The sequence below is a fragment of the Schistocerca cancellata genome, chromosome 3 (assembly GCF_023864275.1).
Source record: "Schistocerca cancellata isolate TAMUIC-IGC-003103 chromosome 3, iqSchCanc2.1, whole genome shotgun sequence".
Classification (NCBI taxonomy): Eukaryota; Metazoa; Arthropoda; class Insecta; order Orthoptera; family Acrididae; genus Schistocerca; species Schistocerca cancellata.
The window spans coordinates 571,582,581-571,597,385 of NC_064628.1; positions in this window are offsets into that span (position 1 = coordinate 571,582,581).

The following is a 14,805-nucleotide window of genomic DNA, read 5'->3' on the forward strand; positions in this document are numbered from 1 at the left end:
CTTGCCCACGAAAGGCAAAGGTCCCGAGTTCGAGTCTCGGTCGGGCACAGAGTTTTAAGCTACCATGAAGTTTCACTATCTGAAATTTATTATGTAACTCATTTCGTTTTTCTCTTCTTTCACTACGTGCCCCAAGTCCAAATTCTTCTGTAACTTTTCTTCTGCTCCTTGTCCTACAACTGGATACCTGTCACCTTTCTTTTCTTCCCCCCTCACCCTTTCAATATCTTCGTATACTTTCTCTATCTTTTCATCTTCAGTTGAGACGTCGGCAAGTGTACCTGAACTAGCGTTGTCGGTATTAGTGTACTGTCGACTCTGATGACAACAACCATATCATTGAACTACTCACAGTAACACACTCCCTGCCCTACCTTCCCAATCATAACGAATCCTACTCCCATTATACAATTTTCTACTGCTGTTGATATTACCCTACACTCATCTGACCAGAAATATTTATCTTTATTCCTTTTCTCTTCACTGACCACTAATGTATCTAGATTGAGCCTTTGCATGTTCCGTTTCTGTTTTCTAGCTTCCTATCACGTTTTTTCACAACGCCGTTGGCAGAATGAGGTTGACTTCCTATGCCGGAAGTTTTCGCTCGCTAATGCTGATTATTATTCAAAATTTGAACAGTGGCGGGCTTCGAACTTGGGACGTTTTGATTACTAATCAAAGATGCTACCCATTTTTTATATCATTTTATTCTATATTGTTCGTAGAATTCGTTCGGGATGGACGTCCGATGACACCTATGAAGGTTCTTCATTGATCCGTTCACTCAGTTTTATTATTATTATTATTATTATAGAGTATAGCTAACCCTCTGACCGAACATGCTGAGCTACCATGCCGGCAGCTATAGACCAGCGGGTGTCACATACTAATAACAAATTTTGTGTAGTCATTTGATCTTTGTTGATACATCAGAATTTGGAGATGCTACAAGAACTCATACAGGAAGCATGCGACCGTATTTCAGTGTACGCAACAAAGATAGGAGATACGACGTCATAAGCACTGACACGACTAAAAAATTGTCACATTATACATAATTGGTTAATTTGTTGCCTCTTTGCTATTATTTGTGACAGCAACATTTCGCAGATATTATCTACAAAATATGTCATTGTACGACACATGGTTTAGGTGATACGAAGTCAAATATAAAAATGCGTGAAAATCTACAGAAACAAACATAACGCTTAAATTTGTTATTTCTTTGCTACTAACTCGGTCCGCAGCACATTTCGTACACGGTGCCCACATATGTCGCTGAATGTACCTACAAAAGTATGTCGTTGTGCGACACACAGTTCACGGGATATGACGGCACATACAGACATGCCTGAAAAACTGCTGCATTATGTATGACGTTTTACCTTGTTACTTCCTTACTACTAACTCCATTCACAAAAAATTTCATAGGCAGTCCCTACGTAATATCACTGGTTGTTCCTGCAAAATTATATCTCACAACACGCAGTTCAGGAGAAGAGACGTCATACACATCGAGCAGCGCGAAGATGAAACTGCAGGGTGAAATTACCTAGAGATACTGATGAAATTTGTGTAGAAATACGTGCGAAATAGGTTAAATGTATATGATATCCAAAACCCTTGGAATGATTTTGAATCCTCAGTCTTCTGACTGTTCAATACAGCCCGTCACGAATTCTTCTTCTGCACCAACCTGTTCACCACAAAGTAGCATATGCAACCTACGTCCACAATTATTTGCTAAATTTAATCCAGTCTCTGTCTTCCTATGCACTTATTACCATCTACAGCTCTCTACAGTACCATGGAAGTTATTCCCTGGTGTCTAATAGACGTCATACCATCTTGTCACTTCTTGTTGGTGTCTTCCATATATTCGTTTCTTCTCCGATTCGACACTGAACCTTCACATTCCTCACCTTATCAGTCCATTTAATTGTCAACATTCGTCTATAGCAGCACATCTCAAACGTTGCGATACTCTTATGTTATGATTTTCCCACAGTTAATGTTTCACTACCAAACAATGCTATGTTCCAAACTTGCGTTCTCAGAAATTTCTTCCACAAATTGGAGCATACGTGTGAAACTAGTAAACTTCTCTTCTCCAGTAATACTATTTTTGCCAACGGTAGTCTGCTTTATGTGTCCTCCTTGCTCCGTCTGTCATCGGTTATTTTGCTGCCTACCTAGCAGAATTCATCTGTTCCGTGAACTCCAGTCCTGACATTAAGTTTCTCGCTATTTTCATTTCTGCTACTTCGCATTACTTACGTCATTCTTAAATTTACACTCAGTCCATGTTCTGCACTCATTAGATTGCCCATTCCTTTCACTAGACGCTGCAATTCTTCTTCACTTTCACTGAGGATTGCAATATCAACAGCAAATCTTATCATTGATATCCTTCTTCCTTGAACTTTAATTCCACTCTTGAAACGTTTCCATCACTGCTTCTTTGGTGTATATATTGAACAGTAAGGGCGAAAGACTACGTCCCTCTCTTTCATTCTTTTTAATCCGAGCACTTCATTCTTTGTTTTCCACTCTTGTTGCCCCTATTGGCTCTAGTACATGTTGTACATTACCCGTCTCTCCCTGTAGCTTACCCCTATTTTGCTCATACTTTCGAACATTTTGCACCAAGTGACACTGTCGAACTCTTTCTCTAGGTCGACACGTTCTACACTCCTGGAAATTGAAATAAGAACACCGTGAATTCATTGTCCCAGGAAGGGGAAACTTTATTGACACATTCCTGGGGTCAGATACATCACATGATCACACTGACAGAACCACAGGCACATAGACACAGGCAACAGAGCATGCACAATGTCGGCACTAGTACAGTGTATATCCACCTTTCGCAGCAATGCAGGCTGCTATTCTCCCATGGAGACGATCGTAGAGATGCTGGATGTAGTCCTGTGGAACGGCTTGCCATGCCATTTCCACCTGGCGCCTCAGTTGGACCAGCGTTCGTGCTGGACGTGCAGACCGCGTGAGACGACGCTTCATCCAGTCCCAAACATGCTCAATGGGGGACAGATCCGGAGATCTTGCTGGCCAGGGTAGTTGACGTACACCTTCTAGAGCACGTTGGGTGGCACGGGATACATGCTGACGTGCATTGTCCTGTTGGAACAGCAAGTTCCCTTGCCGGTCTAGGAATGGTAGAACGATGGGTTCGATGACGGTTTGGATGTACAGTGCAGGCAGAAGCGACTCTCATCGCTGAAGACGACACGTCTCCATTCGTCCCTCCATTCACGCCTGTCGCGACACCACTGGAGGCGGGCTGCACGATGTTGGGGCGTGAGCGGAAGACGGCCTAACGGTGTGCGGCACCGTAGCCCAGCTTCATGGAGACGGTTGCGAATGGTCCTCGCCGATACCCCAGGAGCAACAGTGTCCCTAATTTGCTGGGAAGTGGCGGTGCGGTCCCCTACGGCACTGCGTAGGATCCTACGGTCTTGGCGTGCATCCGTGCGTCGCTGCGGTCCGGTCCCAGGTCGACGGGCACGTGCACCTTCCGCCGACCACTGGCGACAACATCGATGTACTGTGGAGACCTCACGCCCCACGTGTTGAGCAATTCGGCGGTACGTCCACCCGGCCTCCCGCATGCCCACTATACGCCCTCGCTCAAAGTCCGTCAACTGCACATACGGTTCACGTCCACGCTGTCGCGGCATGCTACCAGTGTTAAAGACTGCGATGGAGCTCCGCATGCCACGGCAAACTGGCTGACACTGACGGCGGCGGTGCACAAATGCTGCGCAGCTAGCGCCATTCGACGGCCAACACCGCGGTTCCTGGTGTGTCCGCTGTGCCGTGCGTGTGATCATTGCTTGTACAGCCCTCTCGCAGTGTCCGGAGCAAGTATGGTGGGTCTGACACGCCGGTGTCAATGTGTTCTTTTTTCCATTTCCAGGAGTGTATGAATGGGTCTTGACTTTTCTGTAGTCTTGCTTCCATTGTCAACCGCAACATCAGAATCTCCGTTCTGGTGCCTTTACTCGTGCTAAAACCAAACTGATCGTTATGTAACATATTGGATGCTTGAGCTGTTAAGCTGATTGAACGTTAATTATCGCACGTGTCAGCTCATCCTTCCTTTGGGATTGTGTGGATGGTGTCTTTCTGGAAATTAGATGATATGTCGCGAGTGTCATACATTGCACACACCAAAGTGACTAATCATGTTGTTGCTAATTCCCCCCATAAGTTTAGAAATTCGGATATAATTTTATGTATACCTTCCACCTTGTTCGATCTTAAGTCTTCCGAAGCTCCTTTAAATTCTGATTCTAATACTCTACCCCCTATCTCTTTCATATCAACTCCTGTTCCTTCTTCTTTCACTTCAGGCAATACCCTCCACAGTACTCTTTCCACCAACCCATTCTCTTCTGCATTTAATGATGGAATTCCCATTAAACATATTAGTTACGATCTGAGGAGAAAACTGGGGGGTAAGTACCACCAGCCTGAGAGCGACAGGAAATGAAGGTATGCACAGATACAGGGGTGGAGGTGATGGACAGAGAGGATGGGAGGGTGAGAAATGGACAGAGAGAGGGGAGAGAAGGATATGGACAGAGAAAGAAAAGTGGAGTAGATGGGCACAGATATTAGGAAGAGGACTAGACATTGTTAGAGGAGGCAGAAGAGGTTTGACAGAGAAAGGAGAGAAGGGAGAGAGGGGGTGGAGGAGGACTGACAATGACGGGGGGGAGGGGGGAGAGGAACTGGACAGAGAGAGCGGGAAGAAGGAGATTTACTAACAGAAGACTAATATATATGTACCTGGTTGATATCGAGTACTCAGCTACTGTCATACACAAAATAGATCAGCGCTATCTACAATCAGAATGGCACAATGAGTGAGATTCTGTGGTGTTCTGCGATGTGCCACGTTTTTGTGTGTGACGGTTAGTTTGACGTCAACGCACCAGTAGATGACATGATGAAAAGTCTCACGAAGCAGCAATCTTCGAGGCCCAACCTCTCCAACAACTGGAGCCATTGGACATGACGACAGGACTGATTTGATAATCGTTGAATAGATGTTGCATGTTCTCCAGCATGTGGTAAGAATACCAAATTCTATTGTGATAGTTTTTTATAACCACCCAAGATTATGAGGCTCATATGGAAACCGAAATTTGCAGCGCCATTCCAGTTTAATGAAATTTGCGATTCCCTGTTTTTAGGGCAAGTTCACTCCAATTGCAGATATAAAATACGATAAACGTTTATGTTGAATAAATACAATATACTAAATATTTGTAAAAATTCTGTATTTTTCCAATTTATTCCAAAATATACTGAAATAATATGTTTTAGGCCATTTAAATTACTTATCCGATAGACTGACTGTACTTGAGTTACGACTGATGCCACATATTCTGAACATTTTTCCACATGTGATTTACTTAATATTCCAAGAAGTACTGTTATTCACTAAAAAGAAAACTATTGTTACGTTTCAAGAATATGCATAGCTTTTTCATAAATACATTCATATTTTGTAAAAACTAAATATACACCGTACATTACACGTGACATACACCAAAATTCTTAAATTTATTTTGGTTACTATATAAACGCGTTTTTTATACTATATTTCTTAGAATTTTGCAAAAACAAAAAATGTTTTTATTTCTAACTTACCTGTATTCTTAAAAGCAGAAAATACTTAATTTATCAGTTTGACTAAAAGAGGCATATCGATCCTTCCGGAAGGAACTAGGTGTTATGTATAAACACTACTGGCCATTAAAATTGCTACACCACGAAGATGACGTGCTACAGACGCGAAATTTAACCAACTGGAAGAAGATGCTGTGATATACAAATGATTAGCTTGTCAGAGCATTCACACAAGGTGTGCGCCGGTGGCGACTCCTACAACGTGCTGACATGAGGAAAGTTTCCAACCGATTTCTCATACACAAACAGCAGTTGACTAGCGTTTCTTGGTGAAACGTTGTTGTGATGCCTCGTGTAAGGAGGAGAAATGCATACCATCACGTTTCCGACTTTGATAAAGGTCGGATTGTAGCCTACCGCTATTGCTGTTTATCGTATCGTGACATTGCTGCTCGTGTTGGTCAAGATCCAATGACTGTTAGCAGAATATGGAATCGGTGGGTTTAGGAGGGTAATACGGAACGCCGTGCTGGATCCCAACGGCCTCGTATCACTGGCAGTCTAGATGACAGGCATCTTATCCGCATGGCTGTAACGGATCGTCCAGCCACGTCACGATCGATGGGGACGTTTGCAAGACAACAACCATCTGCACGAACAGTTCGACGACGTTTGCAGCAGCATGGACTATCAGCTCGGAGACGAGGGCTGCGGATACCCTTGACGCTGCATCATAGACAGTAGCGCCTGCGATGGTATACTCAACGTTGAACCTGGGTGCACGAATGGCAAAAGGTCATTTTTTCGGATGAATCCAGGTTTTGTTTACAGCATCATGATGGTCGTATCCGTGTTTGGCAACATCGCGGTCAACGCACATTGGTAGCGTGTATTCTTTATTGCCATACTGGCGTATCACGCGGCGTGATTGTATGGGGTGCCACTGGTTACACGTCTCTGTCACCTTTTATTCGCATTGACGGCACTTTGAATAGTGGACGTTACATTTCAGATGTGTTACGACCCGTGGCTCTACCCTTCAGTCGATCCCTGCGAACCCCTACATTTCAGCTGGATAATGCATGACCGCATGTTGCCGGTCCTGTACGGGCATTTCTGGATACAGAAAATGTTCGATTGCTGCCCTGGCCTGCACATTCTCCAGATCTTTCAGCAATTGAAAACGTCTGTTCAATGGTGGCTGAGCAACTGGTTCGTCACAATACGTCAGTCACTACTCTTGATGAACCGTGGTATCGTGTTGAAGCTTCATGGGCAGCTGTACCTGTACACGCCATCCAAGCTCTGTTTGACTCAATGCCCAGGCGTATCAAGGCCGTTATTACGGCCAAAGGTGGTTGTTCTGGGTACGGATTTCCCTGGATCTACGTACCCTAATTGCTTGAAAATTGAATCGCATGTCAGTTCTAGTATAATATATTTGTCCAATGAATATCCGTTTATCATCTGCATTTCTTCTTGGTGTAGCAATTTTAATGGCCAGTAGTGTACGAGCATATGAGATTCGCACCATAGCGTTCACTTCGGTTCTACACTTCTTTTTCTCACTTCAGTGCGTACCTTTCCTGTGAGCTCCTTGTCAGACTGCGAATACACCACACTTATTGTCTTTGCTTTGTGACTATGAAAAATGAGGCTGTGGAGAAACATTTTTGAGAGCTAAAAGATCAACCCTGATTTTTTTCTGTTCTGATAAATCAGAATGTGGAATAAATCTTGTGCAGTGATAGAGTGAAGATGGCTTTTCACTTCGTTATCACGACCCCGGTTTCCTATTATATCCTACAGAGTACGGTGAGTCTCAATCATGGAAGCTTGAAAGGACAGTACATCATTTAGATGTATAATTATGCAGTGAACTTTTAGTTAACGTTTGCTCTTTCCTACTACGACAAATATGTACAAATGCTATAAGAATACTACATCAAAATATCAAATTCCAAAAATTATGTTCAAATAATATTGTAAAAAACAACTTCATATATTGAAGGTGACATGCCAACAGTATCACACAAGACCTCATGTTGCCCACAAAACTGAATGTAGCGTCCCTTGACTCTCCAGGCCGGTCACAGGATTTGTCAACCGTAGAGTACGTCAGGGAAGAGATGCGAAGATGTATATCTCCTTACCAGACTCCATCCAGCAATCCTCAAGAACTGATACAGCATGTCTTTCACGTATGGCGAGAATGTCTTCAAGGGATCTGGAGACTGTCCACTTCCATGCCACAACGAATACAATTGTGGATTCGTAACTGCGTAGTGCCCACCTCGTACTGACGTTGATGACGCACTTAATTTATTAGATGAAGGTAGTTTAATCATTTAATGCCCGCTATGAAATAAAATCTACAAAATGTTTCAGAAATATAGGGCATATACCATCGTTTCCCTCGGTGTTTATATAGCATGGCTGCGCGGAGTGGCCGCGCGGTTAGAGGCGCCATGTCACGGATTGCGCGGCCCCTCACTTCGGACGTTCGAGTCCTCCCTTGGGTTTGGGTGTGTGTGTTGTTCTTAGCATAAGATAGTTTAAGTTAGTTCAAGTAGTGTTTAAGTCCAGGGACGATGACATCAGCAGTTTGGCCCCTCAGAAATGCACACACACCATATAGCACAACTGTCTTTCTACACCGTAAGACAAAGAAAGAAAAACGGGGCACCACGAAGAAGTTGCCCGAGTGGGACGGGAAACGGTAGATCTGATGTACATGTTCATAGAAACAAATGGTTATAAATTCGGAGTAACTGATTGATTTATTCAAGAGAAAGAGCGTCACATATTGAGCGCGTCAGTAACGCATTGGTCACCACGCATCTACACTCATGCTCATAAATTAAGGATAATTGCAGAATGTAGTGCCGCACAACGTTGCACTACACAAAACTGGCGCTAATAGCATATGCACATAGGGAACACACACGACTCAGATCTGTATATCCACAGTATTGGTGATAACTTGAGAAAACCGTCCCGAAACCAAACGCCACTGTTTCCTACTCATGTACCCCGACATCAATATGGGATATGATCACCATGCACACGTACACAGGCCGCACAACGGGTTGGCATACTCCGGATCAGGTGGTCGAGCAACTGCATTCTTGCACCATTGCCTGTCGGAGCTCCTGAAGTGTCCTAGGGGTTTGAAGACGTTCAGCGATGAGTCGACTGAGAGCATCCCAGACGTGCTCGATGGGGTTTAGGCCACTCTATTCGCCTGATGTCTCCTGTTTCAAGGTACTCCTCCACGATGGCAGCTGGGTGGGAGCGTGCGTTATCATCCATCAGGGGGAAGGTGGGACCCACTGCACCCCTGAAAAGGCGGACATACTGGTGCAAAATGACGTCCCGATACACCTGACCTGTTACGGTTCCTCTGTCAAAGACATGCAGGGTTGTACGTGCACCAATCATAATCCCAATCCGCACCAAGACCTCCATACAGGTCCCTTTCAAGGACATTAAGGGGTTGGTATCTGGTTCCTTGTTCACGCCAGGTGAAAACCCGGCGAGAATCGGTGTTCAGACTATGCCTGGACTCGTCTGTGAATATAACCTGGGACCACTGTTCCAATGACCATGTACTGTGTTCTTGACACCAGGCTTTACGGGTTCTCCTGTGACCAGGGGTCAGTGGAATGCACCTTGCAGGTCTCCAGGCGAATAAACCATGTCTGTTCACTCGTCTGTAGACTGTGTCTGGAGACAACTGTTCCAGTGGCTGTGGTAACGTCCTGAGCAAGGCTACCTGCAGTACTCCGTGGCCGTCTGCGGGCACTGATGGTGACATACCGGTCTTCTTGTGGTGTTGTACACTGTGAACGTCCCGTTTTGTAGCGCCTGGGCGCGTTTCCTGTCTGCTGGAATCTTTGCCATAGTCTTTGTGGCATGCGGAGGGCCCGTGCTACGACATGCTGTGTTTGACCAGCCTCCAGTCGCCCTAGTTTTCTCTAACCATCATAACGTCATCAATATGTGTTCTTTGAGCCATTTTCTACACACAGTCACAATTAGCACGTCTGAAAACGCCTGCATACTTACTCGCTGCACCGTACTCTGACATGCACCAGCACACCTGTGCATATGTGGACTGCTGCCAGGGCCACCGTGCGACGACCGCAGGTCAAATGCAGCGTATGGTCATACCCTGAGGTGATTTAAACCCGCAAACCTCACACCAGACCGTTGTTTCACCATGTGTCAGCATTATACTTAATTTATGAGCATGAGTGTAGATATTCGGCGTTATACTGATTGACAAGTTGTTGGAGATCCTTCTGAAAAATATGGCCCCATACCGTGTCGAATTGGCACGTTAGATCGTCAAAATGTCGAGGTGGTTGTACGTCCCTGCCCATATGCTCCAAAAATTCTGAATTATTGTGGTGAGATACGGAATGCACTCGTGGTCTACGGGTACTCTCTTTGATTAGTAATCAAAGACACTACCCATTGATTCGAAACCCGTCACAGCTTAAATTTTAACTAACAATTAGCATTTGGTGGCCGAAAAACTTCCGGCACCAGTAGTCACCCTCGTTCTGCCAACGGCCTTGTCGTAGAGGGCAGAAGAAGGGGCACTCTCTTCTCCTAGGGGTGGGAACCTGTCCCTAAAGGTGGAAGAATCAGCTTTGATCAACGGCATGTGGATGCAGAAGGCAATGGAAACCACTGCATTAAAGACACCTAATGTGTACCCACAGGACATGTGGTCTGTAATTGAAAAGTGTCATGACGATCTCTCCATTGACCAAAGATTCCGGAATAGTCCCCCATTCGGATTTCCGGGAGGGGACTGCCAAGGTGGATGTGACCATAAGGATACAACGAAACTGCGAGTCGGGGTGTGGAATGTCAGAAGCTTGAACGTGGTAAAGGGAAATGCAAAGGCTCAAACTAGAGATGGTAGGGATCACTAAAGTGAAATGGAAAGAAGACAAGTATAGGGTAATGTCAACAGCAGCAGAAAATAGTATAACGGGAGTAGGATTCGTTATTAATAGGAAGATAGGGTAGAAAGTGTGTTACTGTTAACAGTTGAGTGATAGGGCTGTTCTTATCAGAATCGACCGCAAACTAACACCGACAGCGATAGTTCGGGTATACATGCCGACGTCGCAAGCTGATGATGAAGAAATAGAGAAGATATATGACAATATTGAAAGTGTAACACAGTGCGTAACGGGAGATGAACATCTAATAGTCATGGGGGACTGGAATGCAGTTGTAGGACTAGGAGCAGAAGAAAGGGTTGCAGAAGAACATGGGCCTGGGGCAAGGAATGATGGACGAGAGAGACTAATTTTGTTCTGGAATAAATTTCAGATGGTAACAGCGAATACTCTGTTCAAGAATCACAAGAGGAGGAGATGTACTTGGAAAACGCCGGGTGATATGGGAAGATTACAGTTAGATTACATCATGGTCAGACAGAAATTCGGAAATCAGATACTGGAATGTAAGGCGTACCCAGGAGCAGATATGGACTCAGATCACAATTTAGCAGTGATGAAGGGTAGGCTGAATTTTAAGAGATTAGTCAGGAACAATTAATACACGAAGAAGTGGGATACTGAAGTACTAAAGAATGACGAGGTACGCTTGAATTTGTCTAAGGCTATATATAGTACAGCAATAACGAATAGCTCAGTAGGCAAAAAAGTTGAAGAGGAAAGGACATCTCTAAAAGGAGCCTTCACAGAAGTTGGAAGGAAAGACATAGATACAAAGAATGTAACTGCAAAGAAACCATAGGTAATAGAAAACTACTTCAGTTGATCGATGAAAACAGAAAGTACAAATATCGTCAGGGAGATTCAGGAATATTGAAACATAAGTAACTTGGGAGTAAGATAACCTGGAAGTGCAGGAAAGCTAAGGCGAAATGGCAGCATGAAAAACGCGAAGAAACTGTAAAAGAAATTGTTGTCGGCAGCACAGCCTCAGCATACAGGTAAGTGAAAAATACGTTAGGTGAAATTAAAGGGAAGGATGGTAACTTTAAGAATGCAACGGGAATTCCACTGATAAATGCAGTGGAGGGAGCTGATAGATGGAAAGGTTACACAGAAAGTCTCTATGAGGGGGAAGATTTGTCCGATGTGATAGAAGAAGAAGCAGGAGTCGATTTAGAAGAGGTAGGGGATCCAGTATTAGAATCAGAATTTAAAAGAGCTTTGGAGGACTTAAGATCAAATAAGGCAGAAGGGATAGATGACATTCCATCAGTATTTCTTAAATCATTGTGGGAAGCGGCAACATCATTGTGGGTATGAGTCTGGCGACATACCATACGACTTTAGGAAAAATATCATCCACACAATTCCGAGGGCTGCCAGAGCTGACAAGTTCGAGAATTATCGCACAATCAGCTTAACAGCTCATGCATCCAAGTTGCTGACGAGAATAATAAACACAAGACTGAGAAAGAAAACTGAGGATGTGCTAGATGACGATCAGTTTGCCTTTAGGAAAAGAAAAGGCACCAGAGAGGCAGTTCTGACGTTGCCGTTGATACTCGAAACAAGACTGAAGAAAAATGAAGACACGTTCATAGGATTTGTTGACCTTGAAAGAGCATCCGACAATGGAAAATGATGCAAGATGTTCGAAATTTTGAGAAAAACAAGTCTAAACTATAGAGGGAGACGGGTAATATGGAATTAGTACAGGAGCCAAGAGGGAACAATAAGTGTAGGCGACCACGAAGGAAGTGATCGAATTAAAAAGTGTGTAAGACAGGGATGTAGTCTTTCGCCCCTACTGATTGTTCCATACATAGAAGAAGCAATGATGCAAATAAGAGAAACGTTCAGGAGTGGAATTAAAATTCAAGTTGGGAGGATATCAATGATACGATTCGCTGATGACATTGCTGCCGTGAGTGAAAGTGAAGAAGAACCACATAATCTGCTGAATGGTATGAGAAATCTAAGGAAATGAAGAAAGACGAAAGTAATGAGAAGTAGCAGAAATGAGAACAGCGAGAAACTTAACACGAGTATTGATGGTCACGAAGTAGATGAAGTTAAGGAATTCTGTTACTTAGGCAGCAAAAAAACCAATGACAAATGGAGCAAGGGGGTCATCAAAAGCACACTAGCACTGTCTCTGAGGGCATTCCTGAACAAGAGGAGTCTGCTAGTATCAAACATAGGCCTTCAATTGAGGAAGAAATTTCTGAGAATGTACGTTTAGAGCCCAGCATTGAAACGTACTGTGGGGAAACCGGAACAGAAGAGAATAGACGCATTTGAGATGCGTTGCTAGAAACGAATGTTGGAAACTAGATGGACAGATAAAGAATGAGGAGGTTCTGCTCAGAAATGGTTCAAATGGCTCTGAGCACTATGGGACTTCTGAGGTCATCAGTCCCCTAGACTTAGAACTACTTAAACCTAACTAACCTAAGGCCATCACACACATGCATGCCCGAGGCAGGATTCGAAGCTGCGACCGTAGCAGCAGCGCGGTTCTGGACTGAAGCGCCTAGAACCGCTGAGTCACAGAGGCCGGCTTCTGCGCAGAATCGGAGGGGAAAGGAATATGTGGTAAACAGTGTCAAGGAGAAGGGACAGGATGATAAGACACCTGTCAAGACTTTAGAGAATGACTTCCATGCTACTATATGGAGATGTAGAGGGCAAAAAGTGTAGAGGAAGGAAGCAAATAATTGAGGACGTAGGTTTCAAGAGATACTCCAAGAGGTTGGGACAGGAAGGCAATTCGTATAGAGCTGCATCAAAACAGTCAGGAGACTGATGAGCCCCTCCCCACCCCCCTCCAAAAAAAAAGAAAAGAATAAGAAAACGACGACATTGTTTACCAAAACTGGGTTTGCCAAGCACGAAGACAAGTCTGGGTGGGCATTATCTTTGTGAAATATAAAACCAAGATGGTTTCCACGTAGGACAACAAAACCGGGAGTAGAAAATTGTAGACGTACCTCTGTGCTGTAAGAGTGCCGCGGATCACAATCAAAGGGGTCCTGCTATGAAAAAGCAAAATGCGCCCCAGACCATCAGTTACAGCTGCCCGCCACACGGCGTGCGACAGTCTGGTCATCGTGGCTCAGTTCGGAGCGGGACTCAGCACTGACAACAACTCTGCTCCAGTCAACGATGTTCCAGGTGGAGAGCGTTACCGAGATGTTCAAAAAACTCCAGTCGCAGATGTCAGAAGAGAGGCATTGTGCATCTCGGACGGACTTACTCTCCCACATACACACTGTGTAATGACCATGGCGAGGAAGTTCCAGATGTTAAAGTCAGTACAGAGGCTTACCGGAAATCATTCTCCCCGAGTGCCATTCGCAAGTGCAAGATGGTAGATGGGATCCGTTAGTGATACAATAAGTAACCTTCATCACGCACCGTTAGACACTTGGGGTGTATAATGCAATTGTAGATGTCGAATATCTTGTCAATACCGAATTTATTCGTCTTTATGTTCCATTATTACTCCACTACATAGCAAAAATCAGTAAGTGAAATCAAAGAAAACCATTTACATGTTAAATACATTCTGAAATTGAAGCTACTGGAAACTAACAACAATTTCCATTTTGAACACAAGTAAAACTCTTAAGAGATTAACGAAATTCAGTTAATTTGAAAATATCCCAAGTTCTGTGATAGAAGACTGAAACACGTATGTATGCAGGGTATTCATTACTAGCGATGGCGAGCCATGAGAGAATCTCTGACCAGAGAGTTATTTATCGTTGCTAGTCTGCGCTTGACCGCGCGAGAGTTCAGTTGCATGTAGCGAGTCGGTAGATACAGTTGCTAATGAGAGTGAGTCGCGAGTGGGACGCTGTTGCGAGTTAGCAGTTGTGTGTGAGGAGTCGGCAGGCGTCGACATGGGACTCTGGTCAAGATTCAGGATGAGGTATATTTTTTAAATAAGGTAATGAAGCAGCATTGCGCTCAGCTAATAATGTATTGTAATAGTAATTAATTTGTTCAAGAATCGACCCAATAATAATTTTGTTTTCAAACCAAGCATTTTAACAAAACAAACATTTTATTGAAAGAAAATTTCCCATGCATTTCCTTAAAGAAAAAAATTTACTTAAGTTCAATGAATTTTTGCGATGCATTTCCTCCAAGCTATGGC